Genomic DNA, 25,939 nt, shown 5'->3' with positions numbered 1-25,939 from the left:
ATCCAAGAGTATAACAATGAAATGAATCCCAGGTTGTTTTCTTAAACATTAAACGTATGTGTGTATCTGATGGAGATAACGTCCTCATTGTCAAATTTGGTTGGGTCACACAAAGACATATGCTTGAAAGAAAGAAGAATTCTAAAAATTTACTGTCTGACTCATAGAGATAATTCAACCAGTCTTCTCATCCTTGGGTGAGGAGAAAAGGAGCTTTGAGCACCCAATAGGCATAGAAATAAAGCTGAACTAAAAAGAGCAGTAAATGAGAGATGAAACAGCAAACTTAACTGTAGATTTGAGGCCCATTCATGTCAGGTCTAGAGCAGCCAACACCCTCCACTGGAAGGGACCACTAACATGGGGAGCCAGGGAAGCTCAGGAGACAGGTGTGGCTCAGGAAGCAACAGTGACACTAGTTTGAAATCTTAAATAGACTTTAAGGAGACAAATAAATTAGAAATATGGGTACCTTTATGAAAACTGAAAATAGAAATGTGAGTAAAATTTTAGTAAAAACTCTGATGGAATCTGGGGACAGCAAAAGTTTTCCGTAAATGAGGATCTAAATAGAAGAAAATAAATAGCCTTCAGTCTCTGTGCTTGTCAGATTTGGAAAACAAGTGCAAGTAAAGGGTGACATTGCTTAAGCCAGGGGGTGTGCGGCCAGTTTGTTTTTTACTTTTAATTTTATTTATTTATTTATTTGTTTTTGTTACTTTTTTGTTTAAGTTTTTATTTAAATTCCATTTAGCATATAGTGTAATATTAGTTTCAGGAGCAGAAATTGGCAATTCACCACTTAAATGCCGCACCCAGTGCTTATCACACCAGCCTTCCTTAATACCCATCACCCATCTAGCCCATCCTCCAACCCACCTCCCCTCCAGCAACCCTCAATTTGTAAGAGTGTTTGATGATTTGCTTCCCTCTTTTTTTCCCTCTGTGTTAATCTGTTTTATTTCTTAAACTCCACATGTGAATGAAATCATATGGTATTTCTCTTTCTCTGAGTGATTCAGTTCACTTAGCATAATACACTCTAGCTCCATCCACATCACTGCAAATGGCAAGATTTCATTCTTTTGATGGTTGAGTAATATTCCATCATATATATATATATATATATATATATATATATATATATATATATATATATATATATATATATCTGTGTGTGTGTGTGTGTGTGTGTGTACCACATCTTCTTTACCCATTCATCAGTTGATGGACATTTTAGTTCTTTCCGTAATTTAGTTATAGTTGATAGTGCTACTCTAAAAATCAGGGTGCATGTATCCCTTCAAATCAGTATCTTTGTATCCTTTGTGTAAGTACTTAGTAGTACAATTGCTGGATCACAGACTAGTTCTATTTTTAACCTTTTGAGGAATCCCCTTACTGTTTTCCAGAGCGACTGCACCAGTTTGCATTCCCATCAAGAGTGTAAGAGGATCCCCCCTTCCCTGCATTCTGGCCAACATCTGTTATTTCCTGTTTTGTTAATTTTAGCCATTCTGATAGGTGTGAGGTGGTATCTCACTGTAGTTTTGATTTGTATTTCCCTGATGATGAGTGATGTTGAGCATCTTTTCATGTGTCTGTTGGCCAACCATGTGCCATCTTTTGAAATATGTCTATTCATGTCTTCTGTCCATTTCTTATCTTGATTATTTGGTTTTCAGTGTTGAGATTCATAAATTCTTCATAGATTTCGGATACTAATCCTTTATAGGATATGTCATTTACAAATATCTTCCCCCATTCTGAAGGCTGCCTTTTAGTTTTGTTGATTCTTTCCTTCACTATGCAGAAGCTTTTTATCTTGATGAAATCCCAGTAGTTCCTTTGGGATGAATAATGTATTTAGTAAGAAGTTTATATGGCCAATGTCAAAGAAGTTACTGTTTGTGTTTTTCTCTAGGATTTTGACAGTTTCCTGTCTCACATTTAGTTATTTTATCCATTTTTTTTTGTATGTGTGTGTATAGTGTAAGAAAATGGTCCAGTTTCATTCTTTTGCATGTTGCTGTGCAGTTTTCCTAACACCTTTGTTGAACAGACTTGTCTTTTAAATTATTTAGTAATATATGGACCAGGAACTATACTATTAATCTCATTTGATAAATTACTTTGTAAGAAAGATAATATTATTTTTTCATTTTTATGTTGTTGTGCTAAGAACAAAAAACATGAGATATACCACCTTAAATTTTAAGTATAAAATATAGTATTATTTAATTATAGATATATGTTTTACAGCAGATCTAAAAAACTCACTCATCTTGCTTAACTGAAGCTTTATTCCAGTTGAATAACAACTTCTCATTTCCCACCCTGCCCAAGCCCCTGGAAACCACCATTCAACTCTTTGATTCTATATATTTGACTATTTTAGATACCTCATATAAGTTGGATTATTCAGTATGCATCCTTCTGAGACTAGCCTATCTCACTATGGATAATAGTCCTCAAGGTTTACCCATGTTGTGGCACGTTATTAGGACTTTTTCCTTTTAAAGGCTGAATAATACTCCATTACATGAATATACCATATTTTTTCACTCATTCATCTGTAGATGGACATTTAGGTTGCTTCTCCATCTTGGCAATGAATAGTGCTACAATGAACTTTGGAATATAGGTATCTCTTCAAGATCCAATATCAATTCTTTCACATAAACATCCAGAAGTGGAATTTTTCAATCATATGGTAGTTCTTTTTTTCTTATTTTGAGGTACCTACATACGATTTTCTACAACTGCTAGTTCATTTTGCATTCCCACCAATAGTTTACAGAAGCTCCAATTTCTTCACATTCTTGCCAACATTTGTCTTTTTTCTGGGGGGGTGGGGGTTGGAGGGGAAAGTGTAAGATAATATCTCATTGTGGTTTTAATTTGCATTTGCCTTACAATTAGTGACACTAAGCATCTTTTAAATACCTTTTAATCATCTGTGTATCTTCTTTGGAGAAATGTCTGTTCAGCTCTTTAGCCCATTGACAGAGTGAAAAAATAACCTGCGGAATGGGAGAAAATATTTGTAAACCACATATCTGATAAGTGTTGAGTTACAAAATATATAAGGAACTCCTACAACTTAATAGCAAAAAGACCAAGTAAGTTGTTTTAAAATGGTCAGAGTTTTAGAGTTTAGGTCTAAAACCTTAGTAGTTTGTGGTTTGAGGGGCTACTGGTAGTGCAGAAAAATCAGAGTGAGATTAAAGTGCTCAAGCTCAGTGGATCACATGTTATCTTCCTCACCCACAGAAGCCTCCACATCCACCTCCTCATCTAAGGAATCCAAGCAATGCTTAAAAATTCATTCCTTGACTTAATTCAGATGCAGCATTTAAATGAATGTCATCACATGACATTTTTCTATACCATGAAATCTGTTTATTTATCTTTTTAAAGATTTTATTTATTTATTTGACAGAGAGAGCACAAGCAGGGGTTCTATAGAGGAAGAGGAAGAAGCAGGCTTCCAGCTGAGCAGGGACCCCAATGTGGGGCCTGATCCCAGGACCCCGAGATCATGACCTGAGCTGAAGGCAGCCACTAAACTGACTGAGCCACCCAGGCACCCCAAAATCTATGTTTATATATCAGAGGATGGAGGGCTTTTTAATTTATATTATGTGGACATAAATATGTAAGTTAACCTGACATATTTGCCTTGTCGACTTAAAGTATTCTAAAACTACGCAGATTTCATGAATAAGTTAAGCCTCATGCCCAACCGCTCAATAAAAATATATATTCTCACCACTTTTTCAGTTATTTCACTTTTTTCTTCATAATTTTAATGAGCACATTCACTTTGTCATTAAGATTACTTAATGTGATATAATCACAGGGACATTGACTTCTCTCCCTACCCGCCACTAAATATCACAGCAATGAAACTCCTGAGGACTAGAAAGCAAATATATGATAATTTGTAAAGATGGGATAGAGCTTACCAAGAACTATGTTAAGAAAAAAGGATTTAAAGTTTTAAATTAAAAAATTTTTTAATTGTTTATTTTAACCTATGCCAATCTCTAAATATTACAATTTGGAGGGACTGTTACCCTTATAAGTGGTAAGCTTATCTGCTTAAAAGGTTATTTTCACAAATTTTGAACATTTTTGATGCTCAGATGTGAGGTTGGTAAAGGTTAAGCTCCTAAAATAATTAATAGATGTAATATAAGATATGTATAAAATAATAAATATTGACCAACCTCCACTCTTCCAAGCCTATGTCAATGATAGAGAAAATACAATAAAACAGAGAGACACACATTGGCTCAAAAGCCAATTACTTACTTACTTGCTGAAAATGAGCCCCAAATAAGTCATTCTGATATATAAAAGGAAAGCTACTGCCCGTAAACCCTCATTGCTAACGAATACTCTAGAGCCAAGTTAATACAGATTTTTAAAAAGGATGTAAAGAACAAAGATGAGGGGCACCTGGGTGGCTCAGTGGGTTTAAACTTCTGCCTTCGGCTCAGGTTATGATCTCTCAGGGTCTTGGGATCAAGCCCCACATCGGGCTCTCTGCTCAGTGGAGAGCCTGCTTCCTCCTCTCTCTCTCTGCCTGCCTTTCTGGTTACTTGTGATCTCAGTCAAATAAATAAATAAAATCTTAAAAAAAAAAAGAACAAAAATGAGGACAAATCTTGACATAATAGGCTGACAAGTTTGATAAATGGAATCATGGTATATGCTTATACTTTTTAATTTAAAAAGATGCTAAATAGTAGTACAAAATGGGGAAAGGTAGCTTAATAGATAGCCAAAGGTCCATTTTGGGTTGATAAGTGATTAGAACTATTGAACGAGTTTGGAATTTGTCAAAAGATTTCATTGTTGAGTGTATGTGTTAACAATTAAAGATAAGCAATAAACAAAATGCAAAAAAAGATACAGATACAACTAATAGTTTTCAACTATTACAGAATGGGGAAAAAAGAAAATACAAAACTTCATGAAACTAACATGAGTCAGAAAAAGGAGAGGAAAAGAGGCAAAGAAAATATAAAATGGAAGAAACCTAATACAGCAATAATTAGGATTAAGGTAAAAGAAGACAACCCATCTACTATCAGATTAGATTAAATATTTAACAATTTAAAGTCAGAATGAAAGACTGAAAATATGGAAATGGGAAAAGATTTATCAGGCAAATTCAGAATAATTCCAGTTAATTATAACTACTAATTCTAACCTCTTGTCACCAGATTATAAAATCATTGAAGTATAATTTATTGTTAAGAAAACACTGATGCAAAATAAGTAATACTACATGCTTTACGCATTTAACATGACTTTGAAAAATATAAAGCAAAAATTAAAAGAATTATGAAGGAAAATACAACAACAAAATCAGAGTGGGGTGTTTTAGTATATATCTCTCAGAAGCAAAGGAAGTTAAGACTGCAGAGGCTAGAATTATAAATAAAATAAGAATAAAATTATAAATATTTATAATTTATTTATAATAATTACATTTATTTACAAGTAAATTTGTAATAAATGTATTACATTTATTTACAAATAAATTTGCTTGTAAAAAATTTATTTGTAATGAAAATTTTTACATATGTTAGTTTTAAATAAATTCTGAGATTATCATAAAAATATGCATTATTATCAAATTCTCATGGAACGTTTATAGAACCCATGACTCATACATTTGGAAAAAAACAATATCACAGAGATTATATCCTCTGAAAAAGAAACAAAATGGATTTCAGCAATGAAAAAACAAAGGTCCCCAAATATTTAGAAATTTAAACAGACACATTTTTTTAAAGATTTTAATTACTTATTTAGATTGAGTGAGAGAGTGAGGGGGGGAGGAGTTGAGGGAGAGGGAGAGAGAGAATCTCAAGCAGACTCCTTGGCTTAAGGCTCGATCTTAGGACCCTGAGATCACGACCTGAACCAAAATCAAAATTCAATACTCAATCGATGGAGCCACCCAGACGCCTTAAACAGGCACATTTAAATAACTCCTCATTTTTAAAAGAAAATAGAAATGGAAATTATAAAGCAGTTCCTACTTGAAATAAAGGAAACCAAACAATGAACTTATTTATTTTAAAACCTGTGAAATGCAGCTAAAGTAATATCTAGTAATAAATTTATAACTTCAAAACTATTAAAAAAAAAAGAAAAGAAAAAGAAGGGACACATGGTTGAGTCAGTCATTTAAGCAACTGACTTCAGCTCAGGTCAAAATCTCAGGGTCCTGGGATCTAACCTTGCATCAAGATCTCTGCTCAGCAGGAAGTCTCCCTGCCACTCCCCACCCCCACCAGCTCATGCTCACTCTTTCTCAAAAAATAAAATCTTAAAAAAAAAAGAAAAAAGAAGAATGAGGACTGAGAAAGAGTAATGCAACTTTCAATTCAAAAGCTAGAAAAAGAATAATAATGTAAAAGTGACAAACCTAAGAATAAAATAATAAATTCTATGTAAGTCAAAATGAATGTGATAGAAAACTAATAAGAAGGAAATCATCTACAAAACTGTTAGAGGCCTAACACAAATGTGATAGCAAGTCAGAAGGATAACACAAAAGAAAGTTATAAATCAACATCACACATCAATGGAAATGCAAAAATTTAAAATAAAGTATTAGCCAGTCAACTTCAGCAGCATGTACTATGCACTACACACGTCTGCACACATGTGTATAGTACAGTGGGAAGACTTATTTTGAAATCAGAGCAAGCTGACTTTGAGTCTTGGACTGTGTACTCATTAGGCCAGTTCCCTGGTATTTAGTACTTATGGTGTTTATTGTGTTAATGTGGTTTTTGTTAATGTGAATAGAAAGCATCAGCCGAGATGGTTCTTAATTTGCCCAATATGATGAAAACTGAAACTTTAATTGAAGTATATTAACTGAAAAAATTTCACCTTTAAAGCTATTTATTTGCCCTTAAAAATGCTAATGCTCTAATATTTTGTTGACTGCAGGTAAATATCAACCAACATACTTTTTTAAAGTATAAATATATCCCAAGTTTGGCAACTGAATGCCTTTTTTAATTTTTTTTCTGTTTTGTTTTACAGCTAAAAAGCATCTTTTCTTGATGCTTTTTTTTCTCTGTTTAAACATGAAAACAATGCTCATTTCTTGACTTTTCTCACTGTGGACTCTCATGGTCTTCCTGGTGGAGGGTCACAACCACACACAGTGTACAAACCCACAAATTCTAGCCACTGCATCCATCATTCATGGATGTATAGTGTCTACTCTGATTTGCCTGCATTTACACGGAAGTCTTTGTCTTGTAACTCAGAGAGGCAAGTAGGGGTAGAGCCATTGTCCATCCAACAACCCCCCACCCAAGTACAGCCATTTCCTTTATCTCATCATTAGAATCAATGTCACTGCCTTGGCAGACATCATAGAGATCATAATCAACTGTTTTGGAAATTGGAAAACCCCAAATTTAGTGTCTTGGGTAGCAGAGAAAACTGTTCATCATGTACATATCAACAAAAATAGGTTGATCTTCAGCCAGCTGCCTAAAGTAGGCATCTTGGCACTTCTGTAGCCAACCCCTGTGATAGTGTCCCTCCACCTGCTGGTGAAAAATGCACTACTTACAGTTACCAAACCAAATGTGCTGTAGCTTGACCTTCTAAGCAAATTTTATAGGTATAATTTGTTCTGTTAAAACTTTGCCACACTAAAGTACATCAGGACCCTGAAGAAAGTTGGCAATTGTGTCCTAGATAATCTGAGACACAGCCTGGAGCTTCCCCTGACCTTTTCCGTTAGTCTATTTTTCTTCCACCAGAAATGACCTTGCATTTTACTTATTTACGTAACCTAGACCCACTCTCAGACACCTGAATACACATGGGTGGAAGAAAAGCGGGAGTCTTTCCTTGAGAGCAATAGATAGCATTCTTAGGGGCCTCTTTGTCCCACCATAAGATGTGTTGAACTCATGTTCCCTCTTGGAATAAGCATAGCAATTAATAATGTGGGCCTGATTATCTTGTCTAATGACAAAAGTCAGATTTGCCACCATCATCACATGACATGTTTTAGGGATCAACACAAATCTATTGTAGATCATAAATAATCAAGTATAAAAGTTCTGTGGCTTAGACATTTCTGCAAAGAAGACATACAGATGGCCAACAGACACATGAAAAAGTGCTCCACATCACTCGGCATCAGGGAAATACAAATCAAAACCACAACGAGATACCACCTCACACCAGTCAGAACGGCTAAAATGAACAAGTCAGAAAATGACAGATGCTGGTGAGGATGCAGAGAAAGGGAAACCCTCCTACACTGTTGGTGGGCATGCAAGCTGGTGCAACCACTCTGGAAAACAGCATGGAGGTTCCTCAAAATGTTGAAAATAGAGCTACCCTATGGCCCAGCAATTGCACTATTGGGTATTTACCCTAAAGATACAAACGGAGTGATCCAAAGGGGCATGTGTACCCAAATGTTTATAGCATCAATGTCTGCAATAGCCAAACTATGGAAAGAACCTTGATGTCCATCAACAGATGAATGGATAAAGAAGATGTGGTATATATACACAATGGAATACTATGCAGCCATCAAAAGAAATGAAATCTTACCATTTGCGACGACGTGGATGGAACTAGAGGGTATTATGCTTAGTGAAATAAGTCAACCAGAAAAAGACAACTATCATATGATCTCCCTGATACGAGGAAGTGGAGATGCATTGGAGGGGGGTTGGGGGGTAGGAAAAAAATAAATGAAACAAGATGGGATAAGGAGGGAGACAATCCATAAGAGACTCTTAATCTCACAAAACAAACTGAGGGTTGCCGGGAGAAGTGGGGTAGGAAGAGGGTGGTGGGGTTATGGACATTGGGGAGGGTATGTGCTATGGTGAGTGCTGTGAAGTGTGTAAACCTGGAGATTCGCAGACCTGTACCCCTGGGGCTAATATTATATTATATGTTTATAAAAAAAAATTAAAAATTATAAAAATTTAAAAAAAAGTTCTGTGGCTTACTCAACAATGTAAAAGAAAAAATCATATCTCCTCTACCCATTACTTCTTTATCTTAAATTGCTCTCTTGTTTTCTTTTTTTATTTCTTCCCACAAAAAAATACTGATTGAATTAAATCTATACATTAGAAAACAATAGTGTAGTGAATATTAATGCAATGGCTACAATATTCTAGGAGAGAAGAAGTTTTTGTCTACCAGGAATTTTTTTCTGTGGTGATAGAGGTGGTGATGGTTTCAATCTATTTAGCAGCTTGGAGAGAAACAAGAGAAAGGAAGGGGAGAGGAACCATGAGAGACCACGGACCCTGAAAAATAAACTGAGGGGTTTAGAGGGGAGAGGGGTCAGAAAATGGGTAAGCCCAGTGATGGGTATCAAGGAGGGCACAGATTTCATGGAGCACTGGGTGTTATGTGCAAACAATGAATCATGGAACACTACATTAAAAACTAATGATGTACTGTATGGTGACTAACATAACATAATAATACAAAGAAGAAATGGCATTGTCGGGCTTTTTAAAAAAATAAAATAAATATTATCAATGTAATTATGATAATGATCATAATTTGAAAAAGAGGTCTCTCAGTAGTTTTTATGAGATGTATGTCATATCAAATATATATATTTGTCCAGAGGGGTTAACTCCTTTGTATTTAACTTTTTAAAAATGCATGATTTTTACCTTTCACAGAGAAATATAATCAGGTAAATGAGAAAATGCCATAATAGGAAGCAAAAATTGCAACTGCCTATCTACCAGATGAAGTGAGTTTTATTCCATTTTTAATTGCCCACAGGGAGGAAGTTTCTTTGTAAAATCTAATCAGCCCAAAGTCGTGGGTGAAACTTCCTTATATACATTAGGGAAACATTTAAAAAGCAGAGATTCAGAAGCAGAAGGGCTCAAAGGATTCAGTGCTTGCCACCTGCCCCTAAGAGCTTTCCTAGAAGAGGTTCATCTACGACCTCAGAAGGAAGGTTCTAGCAAGCACATGTGAGAGCAAAACACGTCAGGGTGTGCATATGTATGTGTGTGTGTGTGTGTGTGTGTGTGTAAGTAAAGATGAAAAAGTACTCTCTAATTACTCTACTGTAGTAAGTAAAAGAAAGCTTCAAAGAAATAAAGGGATGCTGGCAGACAGTCAGAAATATTTAACGGTTTGCAAGATGGGCGGAGACTTGCTGCCTTATTCTTAATATTGTTTTAAAGAACTCTTCTCTCTTGTGATAACTGACCACCCTCCCTGTGTGCATATCACTTCTCTTTCCATGCGTAGAACACCAGGCAAGCATCCCCCAGACCCGAGCTCTGTCCTGATGCAGGGGAACTACGGGAACACAACTTCAGCTGGGGGTTTCCTTTTGAATTGGTCACGGTCACGCTATTCAAATAGGAAGAAATCTGCTACCCATTAGACATTTTCCTCCTGCATTAATCGTCAGAAAAATTAATTATATTTTGCAGCCATTCTTATTATTGGTTTTTTTGTGGTTGTTGATTTGTGGGGTTTTTGGTTTTTGTCTGTTTGTTTGTTTGTTTGTTTGTTTTTTCCAGTTGGGAAATGTCCTCAAAGGGCCATGCCTGGATAACAGCATGTAGAGTCAATTAGGTTGTGAAAAAAGTAAAAGGAGAGAGCAGATCTGCAGTCCTGTCCTTGGAGGAAGCAGAAGGTGGCAACAGAAAAAGAGGACAGAGCTACAGAGGAAGTAGCTCGCAGCAGATGGGCCAAGTCAATATAGTGGAATTCCCAAAAACCAACCATGGGCTTTGAAACATTTTGAATGGATCACGATGCAATCCCCTTGTAATCCGTTTCTGCCCTTGAAGCCTATTTCTTCTGGAAAGAAAAGCTGAATCAAACTTCCTGTCTAAAAATCATGTGGGAGCTCCGGGAACATCTGAGAATTGAAACATTCCAACGGAAGTGACCCTCAGTTCCTACAGAATCAAGTAACCCTAGGAATGGAGGGACACCATTTTTAAAAACGTACTGGTGGTCTTTGGCGGTTTGACTAGTTCACTTCCAGAATACATATTTTGTTATTTGGCATTATCAGAGCTTGCATAAATTATAAAATTTTAGGGCTGGAGGCAGCCTTACATAGCATCTAATCAAATATCTTTAACTTCCAGATTAGGAAAGTAGGTCTAAGGAGATTAAGTGACTTGATTCAAGGTGACAGTTAACTAGCAACAGAGTGGGGATTGGGCCACAGTCAGTTTTTCTTTATTAAACACTAGTAACAAAAAATCAAACAAAATGTATTTTCTTCCAAAACTAATGCTATGTTTTCCAAATTTGACAGAAATATAATATGCTCTCTCTCTCTATATATATAGTGGAAATTCAACAATATATTGTTCTATATTCATTTGCTATATTTATATATTTATACATGTATTTCACATACTTCTAAAACGGTAAATAGCATATTTACACAGGTGACTCAGTCTCAGTTATAGAATAAGACAGAAGGGTATTTTAGAGACAAGATTTTTCCTTGAATATATTGCAAAGTCTGAAGTAATTCAGTTGCAGGATTCTTTATCTGTCTCCTTTAAAATTCTGTTTTAACACTATTGTAAGACATACAATAATCATCCTTTTATTTCAAATATGGGGGTGTGTTTTCTGCAAAGTATCAGATAATCAGGAGAGACATCATCTCATGATTACTTGAATTTCTTACAGTGACATAAAAATTAATAGCAGAGAAAGAACTAAAAACACATATATATTCATATGTATCTATATATGAATATAGCACTTTATGGTTTTCAAAGTGTACTTCTCTTGTAACAACTGAATAATAGTTTTGGCACTTGGATTCTGGTCTGTTATCTCTTAGTGACTTTTTTTTAATTTTATTAATAGACATGTGAAGATGGTCAATAAGAAAACTGTTACTGTTTCATGTAACTTACAAACACACACAGTAGGCATTTCTTATCTTTGGTTGTTCAGTTATTCTTCCTTCCAATGATATGTTTTTTTCCACCAGCTACAAAAAACATGACCCAGACCCAACCAATAAAGTCTAGCCCTTTGTCCACAGTGGTTTGGAGATAGGCACAGAATGAATTTGTTCCAGTACAACTGAACCCCAGAACTTTTGCTGGTTTTCTTTTTCTACTAGGCATTACTAAGCTTTCAGGATATGAGGGGAGAGTAGCCGTTTCATAAGGAGAGCGTGACACAAAAAAACGGAACCATATAGTGGTTTCTCCATACAGTGGAGAGAGAGCCACTGATGCTTTTAATATTGCCTTCATCTTTGGATCCAGCCATTACTGAATACAGACTGGCCTTGGCACTGTGGTCGTGTGTGCCGCCGACAAGCCCTCCCCCACCCCTACAGACACCTACACAGCTTTTACTTTGTTTTTATTCAATCAGCACGAGTTGCCTTTTATTCCCTTACAGCTAAAAAAAACTTCTAACTAATATCAAACAGCAGACGCTTAAACTCGAAAGGGGCAGGAACCTTTAACTTTGTCCCTTCATCTAATTACACAGTTAAATAGAGGCAACAAACATTACAGGTTTAAATAATTGGGGCTTCACGTTGGGAACTCTTAAAATATTCTCAACCTAAATCCTACCTTTCCTCCCAGCTTTCTCAGAGTTCACTTTCTCGGATGGCATTCTCGCTCTTCAGAATCCCAGAAAATCCTTAAATATATATACAAATAACAAACACTGAGTAATATTTCTGACTCCTTTCCATTAGCAGATTGGTTAGACCAAACAGAAGCAGGAGAGGACAGGCATATTCAAAGCATCTGTGAAGCTGGCAAAAACAAAAACAAAAACAAAACAAAAAAAACCTTGAAAGACTTAAGTATTTTACTCAAGTCAGAGGCCTTGGGAGCTTTCTCACAGTGCCAGTGTCAGGAAACGTGAGTATTTTGACCATCATATTTGAGGATCCATTAATAAAATTATATTTGGACAGAGGTAACTCATATACATCTAAGCTCATGATTTTAACAAGTCTATGTTTGAATATATTTCCTGTAAGAAAAATTGTCACTTTTTTAAAAGATTGATTTATTTATTTGAGAAAGAGTAACAGCACGCGAGTGAGGGGGAGGGGCAGAGGGAGAGAATCCTCAAGCACACTCCCAACTAAGCACGAGCCTGATATGGGGCTGGATCCCACAACTCCAAGATCACGATCTGAGCTGAAATCAAGAGTGGGCTGCTTAACCAACTGAGCCACGCAGGCACACAAGAAAAATAGTTACTTTAATTCTAGTCATGCATCGTACTACATTTTGTCTATACCATCTCAAATGCCTAGTAACTGGAAATTTTTTAATATTCAGGACATCTTTGTTTTCCTTATGTCTTCCCCATCCCCATTTGCAGAAATATGTTTGACAGTCATTGTTTGGGGATCTCATATCATATTGTGACAATAATATTGTTTAGTAGTTTGAGTAGAGAATTTGGTACACCACATAGTAAACTTGACAGACATGACTCAAGTATTCTGCCATATTTTTTTTGTATTTTGTATTTTGCATGTTTCTGAGCACATAAGTTTGAGATAATTCTGAGGTTAATTCTATCAGAAGCCATTAAAAAACAAAAGGGATTTTATTTTTTATTTATTTTTTAAAGATTTTATTTATTTATTTGACAGAGACTGATCACAAGTAGGCAGAGAGGCAGGCAGAGAGAGGGGGGAGCAGGCTCCCCGCTGAGCAGAGAGCCCAATGCGGGGCTTGATCCCAGGACCCTGGGATCATGACCTGAGCCGAAGGCAGAGGCTTTAACCCACTGAGCCACCCAGGCGCCCCAACAAAAGTGATTTTAAAAAGAAGAAGCTATCACTTTGGTTTAAATAATTTTAGCTAGCAATTATTGCTTATGAAAAGATATTACACTAATATACAAATATTAGTTTAAATATACTATATATATACTTATATATATTTATATATAAATATATAAAATTATACTAAGTTTAATTATACTAAAATGTAACCATATTTTATATAGTTCTTTCTAGTTTAAGCCCCTACTATTTGTTATTAGTTCAGAGTTCATTTTGGCTGTAAGGGAGACTGTTCCAAGAGGAATTATGAAAGATGTTTTGGTGGGTTCCAAAAAGAATTCCAGGATTGTTGTCCTTAGGAAGAATCCTGAAGAGGTGGTCTCACCCAGAGATGGAAACCCTAACAAATTTAGGGTGATGAGATCAGATCAGCCTCTCAGAGATTTCTGTGACCCAACATGGAGAGAAACAGCAGAATAAACCTCTGACCCAAAGATGGCACAGCGTGAGAAGAAAGAGCACAAGACCAAATGAGATAAGGTAGACAGGAAAAGATATCTCAGCTGTGACACCCTCCCCCAGTTAATGGCGAAGGGCCAATTCCACTTATAGTCGTAGAGCTATTTAAGATCTCTAGAGTCAGATACAACTCCAGGGAAAACTGAGTGTAGAGAAACCCCAAACAAACTGCAATTAAATCTGTTGCCCTGTTGAAACTGGCTTTCAAAATGAAATCACATTCACTTGTAGAATAAAAAGAATATTATGTATCTCACACATCTGAGACGTTGATCAGAATTAATACTCACCAGAAAAACCTAACTTCCCTAAGAAATCAAGAAATAATAGGACTACACTCAGTATGAAGAATTTCAACAAAGTATTTCTGGGGCAACAGAAGCAAAACCTTTTCAAAAGTTTTAAAGCCTTCTATTATTTTTTGTCCCTCCATACAAGGGTCATATGTGCACATTTTTATGCATGAACTTGATTTTGATTAATTCACTCAACAATTATTCACTGAGTACTTCTTATACAGGAGGTGCTGGGCACTGCAAGAAATACAGAGAAATATACAGCATATAGTCTCTTCCCTCAAGTGATTTATAATCTAATCGGGGACAAGGAGACAAATTAAACCATGCATGTAATATATCGGCGTAGCTATATAAACCATAGAAAAGATAAAAGTATTATGAGTTTAGAAAATTGAGGGAGGAACCAGTGGGCTTGGATTTTCAAAGAAAGATTCACAGAAAACTGTTTTTTGCAAACAGTGGATAAAGACATTGGTAAGAATGAAATCATATTAGGGAGTTATGACCAAGATTTAAACTGAGAAAGGTAAAGTAGGGTAGAGTCTGACGCAGTAGGGCAGGAAGGACAGGATAGTGAATAAAAAGTTTGTGTCAATATCACTGAGAGGGACTTCTGGAAATATTCTAATTAAAATATTTTTTCTTTGACATCTGAAGGTTAATTCCCCTTAGAAATCTTTAATCAACGGAACTAGATCACTCCTTTTAAATCACTTTTTAGTAATGAATCCATAGCCTTGAAATATATCTTTTTAGTGCCCTTTGAGATAAGCTCTTTCTTCCTCACCATCACCCAATTCTGACAAAGCCAAATTCCTCCCCTTCACGCACTCACACACAGACAATTCCTCACCCACTTAGATCTAGATCAAAGTCCAGGTAATACCATCCATCTTGCATACACACAGTAATTCTCACAACCACAACCCCTATGGCTCAACCTAGACACCCTCCCAAATCCTCCTCTCCGACTTACAGTGCCTCACTCTTGTCCCTTTTCAGAGTATACCGTTTCCTAGAGAACTCGTACAACAAAAAGAAATGACTCTGATTTTATTTGTATGAGCACGTTGCCTCTCTACAAATTCCACATCCTACGCAAAAGTCTGCTGATTTGGCCTGCCCTATTCCCAAGTTGTCTAGTAATTAGAATTCTTCTCCACAGGAGACAATGCCATGCATCTTGAGCAGAGAAGAGGAGATTGGAAGAATTCCAGAACCTTTTCACTGTTGGCTCAACTGGTCCTACCGGTAAGCATAATGCTTGTATCTTTAGCTGGAGGTGATTATGTAAAGTCTGAGTCTGAGAAGAATATGATTTTTTTATTATTATTTTAAGGCCTTGTGGTATTTTTTTTTTCTTTTAAAAGGTCAAGGAGTGAAACTTAAGGGAAAAAAACATCAGGGAGTGAACCTTGGGGTGGGGGGAACCCTGAAGGCTTATTCATAATGCCCAGAGGCAGGTTGTGCACAGAAAATGAGGAACTTGAAAGAGAATATGAAAATACTTTCATGCAAAGAAACCAAATCCAATCAATACATGTCTAACAGATCCCTACTATGTGCAAGACCAAAATATCATTTTAATAGAAGTACTTTTGTGAAACAGATATTGACAAGCAGAGACTCGGATTCCCCTTAAGTTTGTTTGCTGAGAGTTGACATTACCCCCATTGATTCTGACCATATCCACAGACAGCCTCAGGTCTGATGTCCTGGACTGTCCCATCCCATCATGCCTGGGAACAGCACTGAGCACTGTAATAGACTCTTTTCCAGATAAGACAAGTAGTGCTCAATACCAGGTTAATGAAATTTTTGTGGTCATTGTCTCTGCCTACATCTTTTTATGAAAGAATGTGTGGGTTTTTAACAATCACACAGACCTCTATTCTTTAAGCAACCAGAGTAAAATTCTTAAATTGTTTCTGGTAAGTGCTTTATCTGTGCAATCCCTTCTAGTCTCTTTGCCATTTTTATAGATGTAATCAATTATTTCAGTCAAGCAAAGGACCCTGCCAACTTTCCAGACTCTCCAGCCCGATTTTAACTACCAGCTTGGGGTTTTATTCAATATGAGCATAAAAGTTATTATATTCTAATTGCTTGTGATTGTTACTACATTGAGATTTATTTTTGTTGGTTTTTTTCAGGAGATTGTTAAAATGAGTTTAGTGACTTCATTCTGGTTTTCCTGATTGATTCTATTATTAGGACTGTGGAAGCCTCGGGCCCTTTGGCCTTGCTGAACATCTTGAACAATTTTTTAAGCAGTTTGGGTTTGGCAAAACCTATTTTGCCAAGAACATTACCCTTTAATTTCTAAAAACCATGTGCATTTTAAGGAAAATGTAACCCATATGTTCCTAATTCCTCTGTACTAAACACATCAAAATGTTTTGTAAGAAACACTTGATTTCCAAGAAGACTTATGAGCCTTCCTTAAAAGACCTTTTAAGTTATTTTCTTTTAAAACAGGAAGTCACTTCTGCCAAGAATAAAGTTATTTAGACACCAACTGTTTCAAGAAACTCATGAACTAACTGGACATATTTTACGTTACTCTGGAATATATTTGCTGAATAAAATGGTAGCCAAAAACAAAAATGGAGCAGTGAGAGAATCAAACCAAATTTTAAAAAATTCTTAGTAAATAAAATATTTTTAAAAAATTCTTATAATATGTGTATGTTTTCTGAATCTTCATACATTGAAATATTTGTTCATGGATTTACTATTTGACAAAAGCACCTGCTTCAAATGAATTTATTGGGGATCAGATTTGGGTGTTGTTTTGTTTTTAGTTCTGGGGAAGATATTCTAGAATCTTATTTGAGTATCTATTTTCAACGTGTTACAAATTAACTTTTCACATAGAATTTGGAAATTTTAGCTCATTTTATCTTCATTTTAATATTCCTAATTCCAACAGTAAGAATAGACTATTCACAAACCTGCCTGGTATACATTTTTCCATATGCATAATATTCATATAAATGTATGAGTATGTATTGTGGGGACTCGAGCAGCTTCTGCTTCCTTCATGAGGCTCTCAGAGTCCACTGGACTCCTACTCCTCAAACCAGCAAATTTTGGTGATGATCCTTCTAGTCTAGATTCAGAGGCCAATGTGTCAAGGACAAGTCTGTTACCCCCCCGGGGGCAGCACGAAGACTCCCATGGACAAAATATACAACCTATCAGGCATGTTTCTGGCTGGGTTTCCTGCATATTCTGGTATTCTCTTGTTTCCACCCTAATTTCAAATATCAGATCAGAAGAGAAAAGGAGAAACTGTCCCCACACCTCAAGCCTGCAAAGATTTACCTTTTTGCTTTCTCCAGGTTAGAACTCCCTTCAGATGCATCCCATCTGGGATGATCATGAAGGCAAAGACAACGACTTCCACTGGCCCTGTTGCTCAAGGCTCTTGAAGCAGCCTTCTCAATCTCTGTCACCACAGCCCCTGGCTGGTATACCGTAACTCCCATCTGTGAGGCAACCCAACCTTAAGCACTCGGAGACAACCCAGTAGATATCACAACAAAGCAGTTAAAAGGCAAAATGTTCTGATTTGCAAGTAACCGTATTGTTGGTGCTCAATGATATGAGACGGTGTATATGTTAATTAGTTGATTGTAGTCATCACTCCACAATGAATAACTGTATCAAACCATCACATTGTGTACTCTCTATCTACAGACATATAGATAGATAGAAAATAGAAACAGATATAGACATATATATATATATGTGTATATATATATATATATATATATATATATACAGATTTTATTTATCAATCATACCTCATAAAGCTAGGGAAAATATGATAAATTATACCATCTGTCTCTGTTGTGAATATTATTTGTTGTATGTTAACATTACTCGGTGGGGTTTTTTTTTTTTTTCTATTTTAAAATGTACAAATCAGGAACACAAAAGAGAACTCATTTTCGCCTTCTCTGGCCATCATTCCTCATCTGTAAATGGCCATAAGAAGATGGGATGATTCCTCAGGTTCTTTCCTGCACAAACTTTTTCGGAACCTATTTTTAACCCACAAGATCTCCAGCAATCCTGACAGTGAAGAAGTCATGGCCGGGGGTTGGCGGGGGCGGGGGGTTCAGGGCACACGTGGTTTCTTGATGCAAGTATTTCCTAGTTCAGTCCTGAGTTCCTGCTGCTTGCCAGACACTTTGCTGGGATTAGAGATACAAAGAAGAAAGCAGAAAGAAACCAATTCCGCCTTCGTGGGTTTCAGAGGAGCTTAGGAAAATAAGCATCCAAACAGCTGTGACGATGTCTGATTCGAATTTTCACTGATAAGAAAAAAAAGAGGCTGGAAACTCTGTATTTGACATGGAGATAGAAAAGCAGAGGCTGATCAGTCTTGGGAGGAGCTGGCAAGGAAGGTGTGGTGTTGGGGAAGCTCTAAGAGAGCTGATGAGAAATAAGTGAAAAAACAAACGGTTTGATCAGCTGCAAAACAATGGAATTATAAGGGGATTGATTTTTTCTTTTTTTTTTTAAAGATTTTATTTATTTATTTATTTGATAGACAGAGATCACAAGTAGGCAGAGAAGCAGGCAGGCAGAGAGAGAGGAGAAAGCAGGTTCCCTGCTGAGCAGAGAGCCTGATGCAGAACTCGATCCCAGGACCCTGAGATCATGACCTGAGCAGAAGGCAGAGACTTTAACCCACTGAGCCACCCAAGGTCCCCAGGGGATTGAATTCTATTTGTTTTTAAGTCCTGCCACTCTAGTTTGGGTATGTGTTTCTAGGTGATGCTTTCCTTCCAGGAGGACCAGCAAAAATTTTATTGTAATAAAACTCAAAATATACAGAATCACCATTTCTCCAGGCCTTCAAATTAACCTGACAATTTCTTCCATAACAGTAAGAGAGGGCCATGGTGAAGTTGGAAGGCCATGGAAACACCCCAAAATATACCCCATATGTGATGGCAAGAGTGCAGCAGAGTGAGGGCACTTGAAAAATAAACCTCTTTCATCTTAAAAAACAAGAACAAGGCTAGTCACAATCAAAGTTTTTGAATTGTGAAGAGTAATGTTAGAAGGATATTCTGATTCCATTGTGATCTTTAAGGATTAAGGCATTTCATGAAATAAATAATACAATGGATTGCCTGTTTTAAGTGTTTAACATAGGAACTAGCAGATCCAACCTAAAGCTCTCTGCATGGACCTCATCAACAGTTTAAGATTTAAATTCTAAACTACAAAAAGAGTATTTCTCTTGTGAGTAATCTAGTAACAGTGTGCATCACTGTCTGGATTACTAGAAAGGTCTTATGTTGAGAATAAGTTCATAAAGAATAGGCTGGCTCGGTCAGTTGAACATCCAACTCTTGTTTTTGGCTCAGGTCATGACCTGAGGATCATGAGATCAGGCCCCACAATGGGCTCAGGACTCAGGGCAGAGTCTGCTTGAGATTCTTTCCCTCTTCCTCGGCCCCTCCCACTAGGGGCTCTCTCTTTCTAAAATGATAAATCTTTAAAAGAATAGGTTCATAAAAAGTTTGTACAGGAACTAATCTTAGGAGTCATTCCACACCCTCTTCCATCTCTTTATAGACAAGGGGAATGAAGCCCAGAGAAGATGGAAATTACTTGTCTCCCTTGTGTTTCTGATTTACAGTATGATGATTTGATATAGCTATACCTTGCATATATTGTATATATTAGTTATATCATTAAAAGCAGATCTGCTCCTGTGATATGACCTAATAATCTTAATAAATTGGTCTTAATAAAGAGCTGATGCTTCAAAATTATATAGGATCCATCCGTATGTTACAATATTCTCAATTTTACATGCAGTTGGAAATTTTCTTTCATTTGCAGTTTTTGATTAGGGCATAAAGAGGGAGGAGAGAACTCCCTAGAGTGAAGCAACTGGAATATAAAAGGTCATCCCTTACAATTTCTTCTTCATGCATATTGTGTTCTACAAAAAAGAGGAAAGAAGAATGAAGGAAGAAAGGAATGAAGGAAGGCAAAGAAAGAAAGCAGACCCGCCCCAAAAGAATAAAATCCAAATAACTTGAACTATAAATATATTTTAAAAATAGAATCACTCATCTAACCAGACGGAACTACAGTAATAGAAGATTTTGTTTGAAAAACAGAGAAGATAATGAGCATCACCACAGGATTCTAACCACCTAAATTCTATTTTTATCTTTCATATATCTGGGTCTTGACTATTTTCTTTCAAAATTTACTTTCATATAGGAGCACCTGGGTGGCTCACTGGGTTAAGTGTCCAACTCTTCTTGTTTGCAGGTCATATTCTCATAGGTTGTGGGATCCAGCCGCCCAGTCAGGTTCTGCGCTCAGTCGGAAATCTGTATGAAAGATTCTCTCCCTCTGCCCCTCTTCCCACTCACTCTCTCTCTCTCTCTCTCAGAAAATAAATAAATAAATCTTTAAAAAATTATTTTCATATAATTTGCCTTGAAATTAGGTCTCTGGAAAAATTAAAGGTCAATATGCTGAGGAAGGTAATGAAGTAAAGATAGAAAGAACATAGTTTGGGTGAATATAGTGAAGCCAAGGCAAATTTTTTTTTTTTAAGATTTTATTTATTTATTTGACAGAGAGAGATCACAAGTAGGCAGAGAGGCAGACAGAGAGAGAGAGAGGAGGAAGCAGGCTCCCTGCTGAGCAGAGAGCCCGATGCGGGACTCAATCCCAGGACCCTGAGATCATGACCTGAGCCGAAGGCAGCTGCCCAACCCACTGAGCCACCCAGGCGCCCTGCAAATTTTTCTAGCTGATAAAATTCTTTAAAACTCAGAAACATTTTCCCTCCCTTTCCCTCTGATCCTCTGTCTTGAAACCAGAGAAGGAAACAAACCAGAAGAAACTCTTAATCTCAGCAAACAGACTGAGGGTTGCTGGAGGGGAGGCGAGTGGGAGGGATGAGGTGGCTGGGTGATGGGACACTGGGCAGGGCATGTGCTATGGTCAGTACGGTGAATTGTATAAGATTGTTGAATCACACACCTGTATCCCTGAAACAAATAATACATTACATGCTAATAATTAAAAAAAAACTCAGAAACATTTACCTATGAACTATGAAATGGGTTGCTCTATTTTTAAACCATCCGTAACGACTACTAACTTTCCATCACTAAAGAAGTATCCAGTGTAATCACAATTGAATAATCATGGTCAATTAACCATAAATCTAACATGTTTCATCAACCTGTTCTTCCTTTCTATGAAACTGTGAAAAATGGATACCCACCATTCATTCTAGTGAATTCTGTCTAATTTTGTGATAACATCAATAACACAAAGCAGGATTTATTGTGCTTATGGATTGTAAACAAAATTTGTGAAGAAATGAATTGTTTACTCATGTGAGGTGGATGAGCTTTTCCAGAAGAACAGGATTTAGTGCCCTCGAGGAGACCTTTTATTAAATGGAACTAGAAATGTGTGTTCATTTCACTGGTCTGAGGTGAGCAAAGGCATCATCATTAAACAGTTACTTTAGGGCACTAGGATTTCCATATCGGGTATTACATAAACTTTGTACATACAACCAGTCCTCACAAGCAGTAATGGCAATGATTATATTTATTAGACCATTCTGCACTGTAATCCCATAATAACACTTAGAGGGGAGCAAAACCCTATTGTAGAAGTCAAGACACCTTATTTTGTGTAATCTTCCAACAGCAAGATACTTAAAGTCATTTCAGTCATCTATACAGAGGGAAGTTAAGCAAGATGAGCTCTAAAATCCCTTTCAATTCTAAAATAAAATTATTTATTCATTTTCTTCTTTCTCTGTGTTGTCTTCCAAGTTGTATTAGAAACATTTTTCTTTCAATAATGCCTCTTTTCCACCCTCCTCAAATATACACTGAGTTCCCAAGAATTAAAACAAGATTTTAAGCACACTATTCTCTTTCAAAACACATGGAGAAACCAAGACAATGCAAAAGCTGTTTTATGATTATGGCAGAATCACTAAACAAATCATTTCCATGCCTAAATAACAGGAGATTAGGCCAGACATCTCATTTCCCACCTCCTCTTTTTCCATCCCCAAAATAGATGATTACTTGCTTATTTTGTAAAGTAAGTGTTAAAAAGTCTCTTGGACATTGGGAAAAAGCAACAACAACAACAAAGAACAGTGATGCAGAGCAAATTTTGATTAATCTTCTACTTTTTAATTTTTTTTTACTTTTTTTTACTTTTTTAAATTCTCATTAAATGTTCATTTTAATGGGTCTCAAAATTCTGTGACAAGATTTTGGTCAAGTTGTTTCCATTAAATAGTACTGATTTTAAAAATTACCAACTTAATGGGATGCCTAGGTGGCCCAGTCAGTTAAGCATCTGCCTTCAGCTCAGGTCATGACTCCAGAGTTCTGGGATCAAGTCCCACACCCGTCTCCTTAGTCAGCAGGAAGCTTCCTTCTCCTTCTGCCTCTGCCTGCCACTCCCCTGTTTATGCTCTCTCTCTCTTCTCTCTCTATCTGACAAATAAATAAATAAATAAAATCTTTTTAAAAATTAGTGACAAAACTGCCACACACACACACACACACAACAAATGGTCCACAAAATGTTCTCATTTTCTTCTGAAAGTTTTACAATGCATTGCTATCATTAACCAGTATTTTACTATTAAACTTATATGGTGAATTGACACAAATAGCTTTGAGACCGTTCTTCCACCACTGATTAAGACTAGTGTGATGGGTGTTGGGGATATTATTCACTTATGAACTTTCTGGGCAGACTTGGTGAACTTGCTAGCTCCAGCTGCCTTCTTGTCCACCACTTTGATGGACATCCATAGAAACCGACAGATGGTTTCTATGTCATGAACAGCAAAATGGCCCGAGGAGGATAATCAGAGAAGCTCCCAACACACATAGGCTTTCTAGGAACTGTATCAATGATAGCAACATCACCAGATTTCAGGAACATGGGGCCATCTTCCAGCTTTTTTCCAGAACTGTGGTCAGTCTTCTCCTTCAGTTCAGCAAACGTGCAACAATGTGAGCTGTGTGATAATCCAATGCAAATGCATATCCAGCACTTATTTTGCTGGATGTTTGAGGATAATCACCTGAGTGGTAAAGCCAGCTGCTTCTGTAGGTGAGTCATTTTCACTGTGTTCAGCCACAGGGCCATGACGAACATCTTTGACAAATATGTTCTTGATATTGAAACCCACATTGTCCCCAGAAATAGCCTCACTCAAAGATTCATGCTGCATTTCAGCAGACTTTATATCAGTTATAACATTGACTAGAGCAAAGGTGACCACCATGCCTGGTTTAAGAACATGAATCTCTGGGACACCTAAATGGCACAGTCCATTGAGCATCTGGCCCTTGGCTTCAGCTCAGGTTGTAATTTTAGGGGTGTGAGATCAAGCCCCACATGGGACTCCATGCTCAACATGAAGTCTACTTAGAATTCTCTCCCTCTCTCCCTCTGCTCCTCTCCACCTCTGAAATAAATATATTAATCTTAAAAACAAAAAAACAAAACAAAACAATAGTCTCCACTCAGCCCACAGGGACAGTACCAATATGACAAATCCTGTAGATATCCTGGAGGGACAGATGCAAGGGCTTGTCAGTTGGACAAGTTTGTGGCAGGATGCAGTCTGGGGTTTCAGGTAGTATGGTTCCACTGACATTGCCATTTTTACAGATGACTTTCCATCCCTTGAACCAAGGCATGTTAGCACTTGGCTGCAGCATGTATGCTGTCACTGTTCCAACCAGAAACTGGCATAAATTTTACTGTCTCAGGATTGTAGCCAATCTTCTTAATGTAGGTGCTGACTTCCTTAATGAGTTCCTTGCATCTCTTCTGACTGTAGGATGGCTCAGTGGAATCCATTTTTTGAACCCCAGTGATTAGTCATTTACCAATTATTATTAGTTGTTTACACCCAGTGTGTAAGCCAGAGGGTTTGCTCGTGGGTCTGCCCATTCTTGGAGATACCCTCTTCAAATTCACCAACACCAGCAGAGACGATCAGGACAGCACAGACAACCTGAAATGTAAATGTAATTATGTTGTTAATGGAGTCTCTGTGTCCTAGGACATCAATAATGGGGAACTCAATGATGGTCACATAATACTGTTGGTCTTGAATTTCCACATGGAGATGTCAATGCTGATATCATCTTCACCTTCAGCTTTCAGTTTATCCAACACCCAGGCTTACTTGAAGGGGCCTTTTCCTACCTCAGCAGCCTTCTTCTCAAGTATTTCAATTGTTCTTTTGTTGCTTCCACCACATTCACAGATCAGATGATCAAGTAGTGGTAAACTTGCCTGAATCTATGCATCCATGATGTCAATGAGTCATCTCCTTTCCCACTTTATTTTAGATTTAGTGATGGTTTTCATGACACCAGTGTACTGATGGCAAACTGTTGTGAAAAAGCAGGCTACAACTTTTTAAAAACTTGTAAATCTATTTGGGGAACTGGTATTTTGAGAAGAAATGAATGAAAAAGAAGATCCTTGATCTAAAACTCAAGTCAGGTTGACTTCAGAGAGAATCCAGTGTGACAAATAATGAGTTATTGTTGGGAAAGTGAAGTAGCATACCAATAGGAAACTAACTACACATCTCTTTTGTGCCCCTGGTGTATTTCAGGGTTCAATATTCAGCTCCTTAGAATTCCCATATCCTCCATTCCTGAATAGGAGCTATCTGCATATTTTTACATCATACAGGCACAATGAAAATACCAACTCACTGATTTCATCTTGTTTAGTTAAATTTTCAACAAGATAAGGAATCATAATGCTCTATTCTTTGGACATGCACACAAACACCCCAAGACGGGTAGACTATTAGGTCTTTGAATGTGCAGATTCCATTTAACTCCCTTGTTTCCTAGCAGTTACCACTATGCACATAACACAGGATTAAAAATCATGGGCTGCATACATAAAAATAAAGTACTTAATATGGAGTTTCTTTAAGGTAGAACAAGAATTGAACATTAACAAAACAATAAAATATTTCTATTTACTCATTATTCACTGGTGCTGAGCACTTTACCCACTTTACCTTTAATCCTTAAAATTCCTCTGTCAGGCATTATCATTTACATTTCACAGAAAGGGTATTTCTAAGAAATAAATGGTCCACTGTGATACACAGGTAACCTGTGGCCTGGTTCTCAACCGCAGCCTGTCTGGCTGCCCACCCCCATGCTCTCTCCCTTCCAGCACACTTTCTCTCCTTACTGCTCTAACCACATGCCATCCAATTTACGTA

The 25,939-nt window shown here is 36.9% G+C and overlaps 2 long non-coding RNA genes and 1 pseudogene across 3 annotated transcripts in view; 1 reads left to right on the top strand and 2 right to left on the bottom strand.

Moving 5' to 3' along the window:
* Nucleotides 1-17,254, top strand: part of LOC116587847 — a 30,130-nt gene extending 12,876 nt beyond the window's left edge. Inside the window, exons 1-3 of one of the 2 annotated variants that reach the window (XR_004284673.1) lie at nucleotides 12,801-12,929; nucleotides 15,634-15,882; nucleotides 16,785-17,254. This is a non-coding gene — a long non-coding RNA (uncharacterized LOC116587847). Of the gene's footprint in view, nucleotides 1-12,800; nucleotides 12,930-15,633; nucleotides 15,883-16,784 lie in introns of those variants that run through there. The other variant, XR_004284672.1, reaches the window with a different exon arrangement.
* A 5,589-nt stretch (nucleotides 17,255-22,843) lies between these two features.
* On the bottom strand, nucleotides 22,844-23,306 carry LOC116587846. The gene is made up of 2 exons (XR_004284671.1): nucleotides 23,202-23,306; nucleotides 22,844-22,978 (listed from the first exon to the last, which is right to left on the bottom strand). It is a non-coding gene; the product is annotated as an uncharacterized LOC116587846 (long non-coding RNA).
* Nucleotides 23,307-23,398: 92 nt separating this feature from the next.
* LOC116589429 overlaps nucleotides 23,399-25,939 on the bottom strand; it is a 46,905-nt pseudogene continuing 44,364 nt past the window's right edge.

This window comes from Mustela erminea, chromosome 4 (assembly GCF_009829155.1).
Source record: "Mustela erminea isolate mMusErm1 chromosome 4, mMusErm1.Pri, whole genome shotgun sequence".
Classification (NCBI taxonomy): domain Eukaryota; kingdom Metazoa; phylum Chordata; class Mammalia; order Carnivora; family Mustelidae; genus Mustela; species Mustela erminea.
The sequence above is the reverse complement of the archived record's forward strand: the minus strand, read 5'-3'. Positions and strand labels throughout refer to the sequence as shown.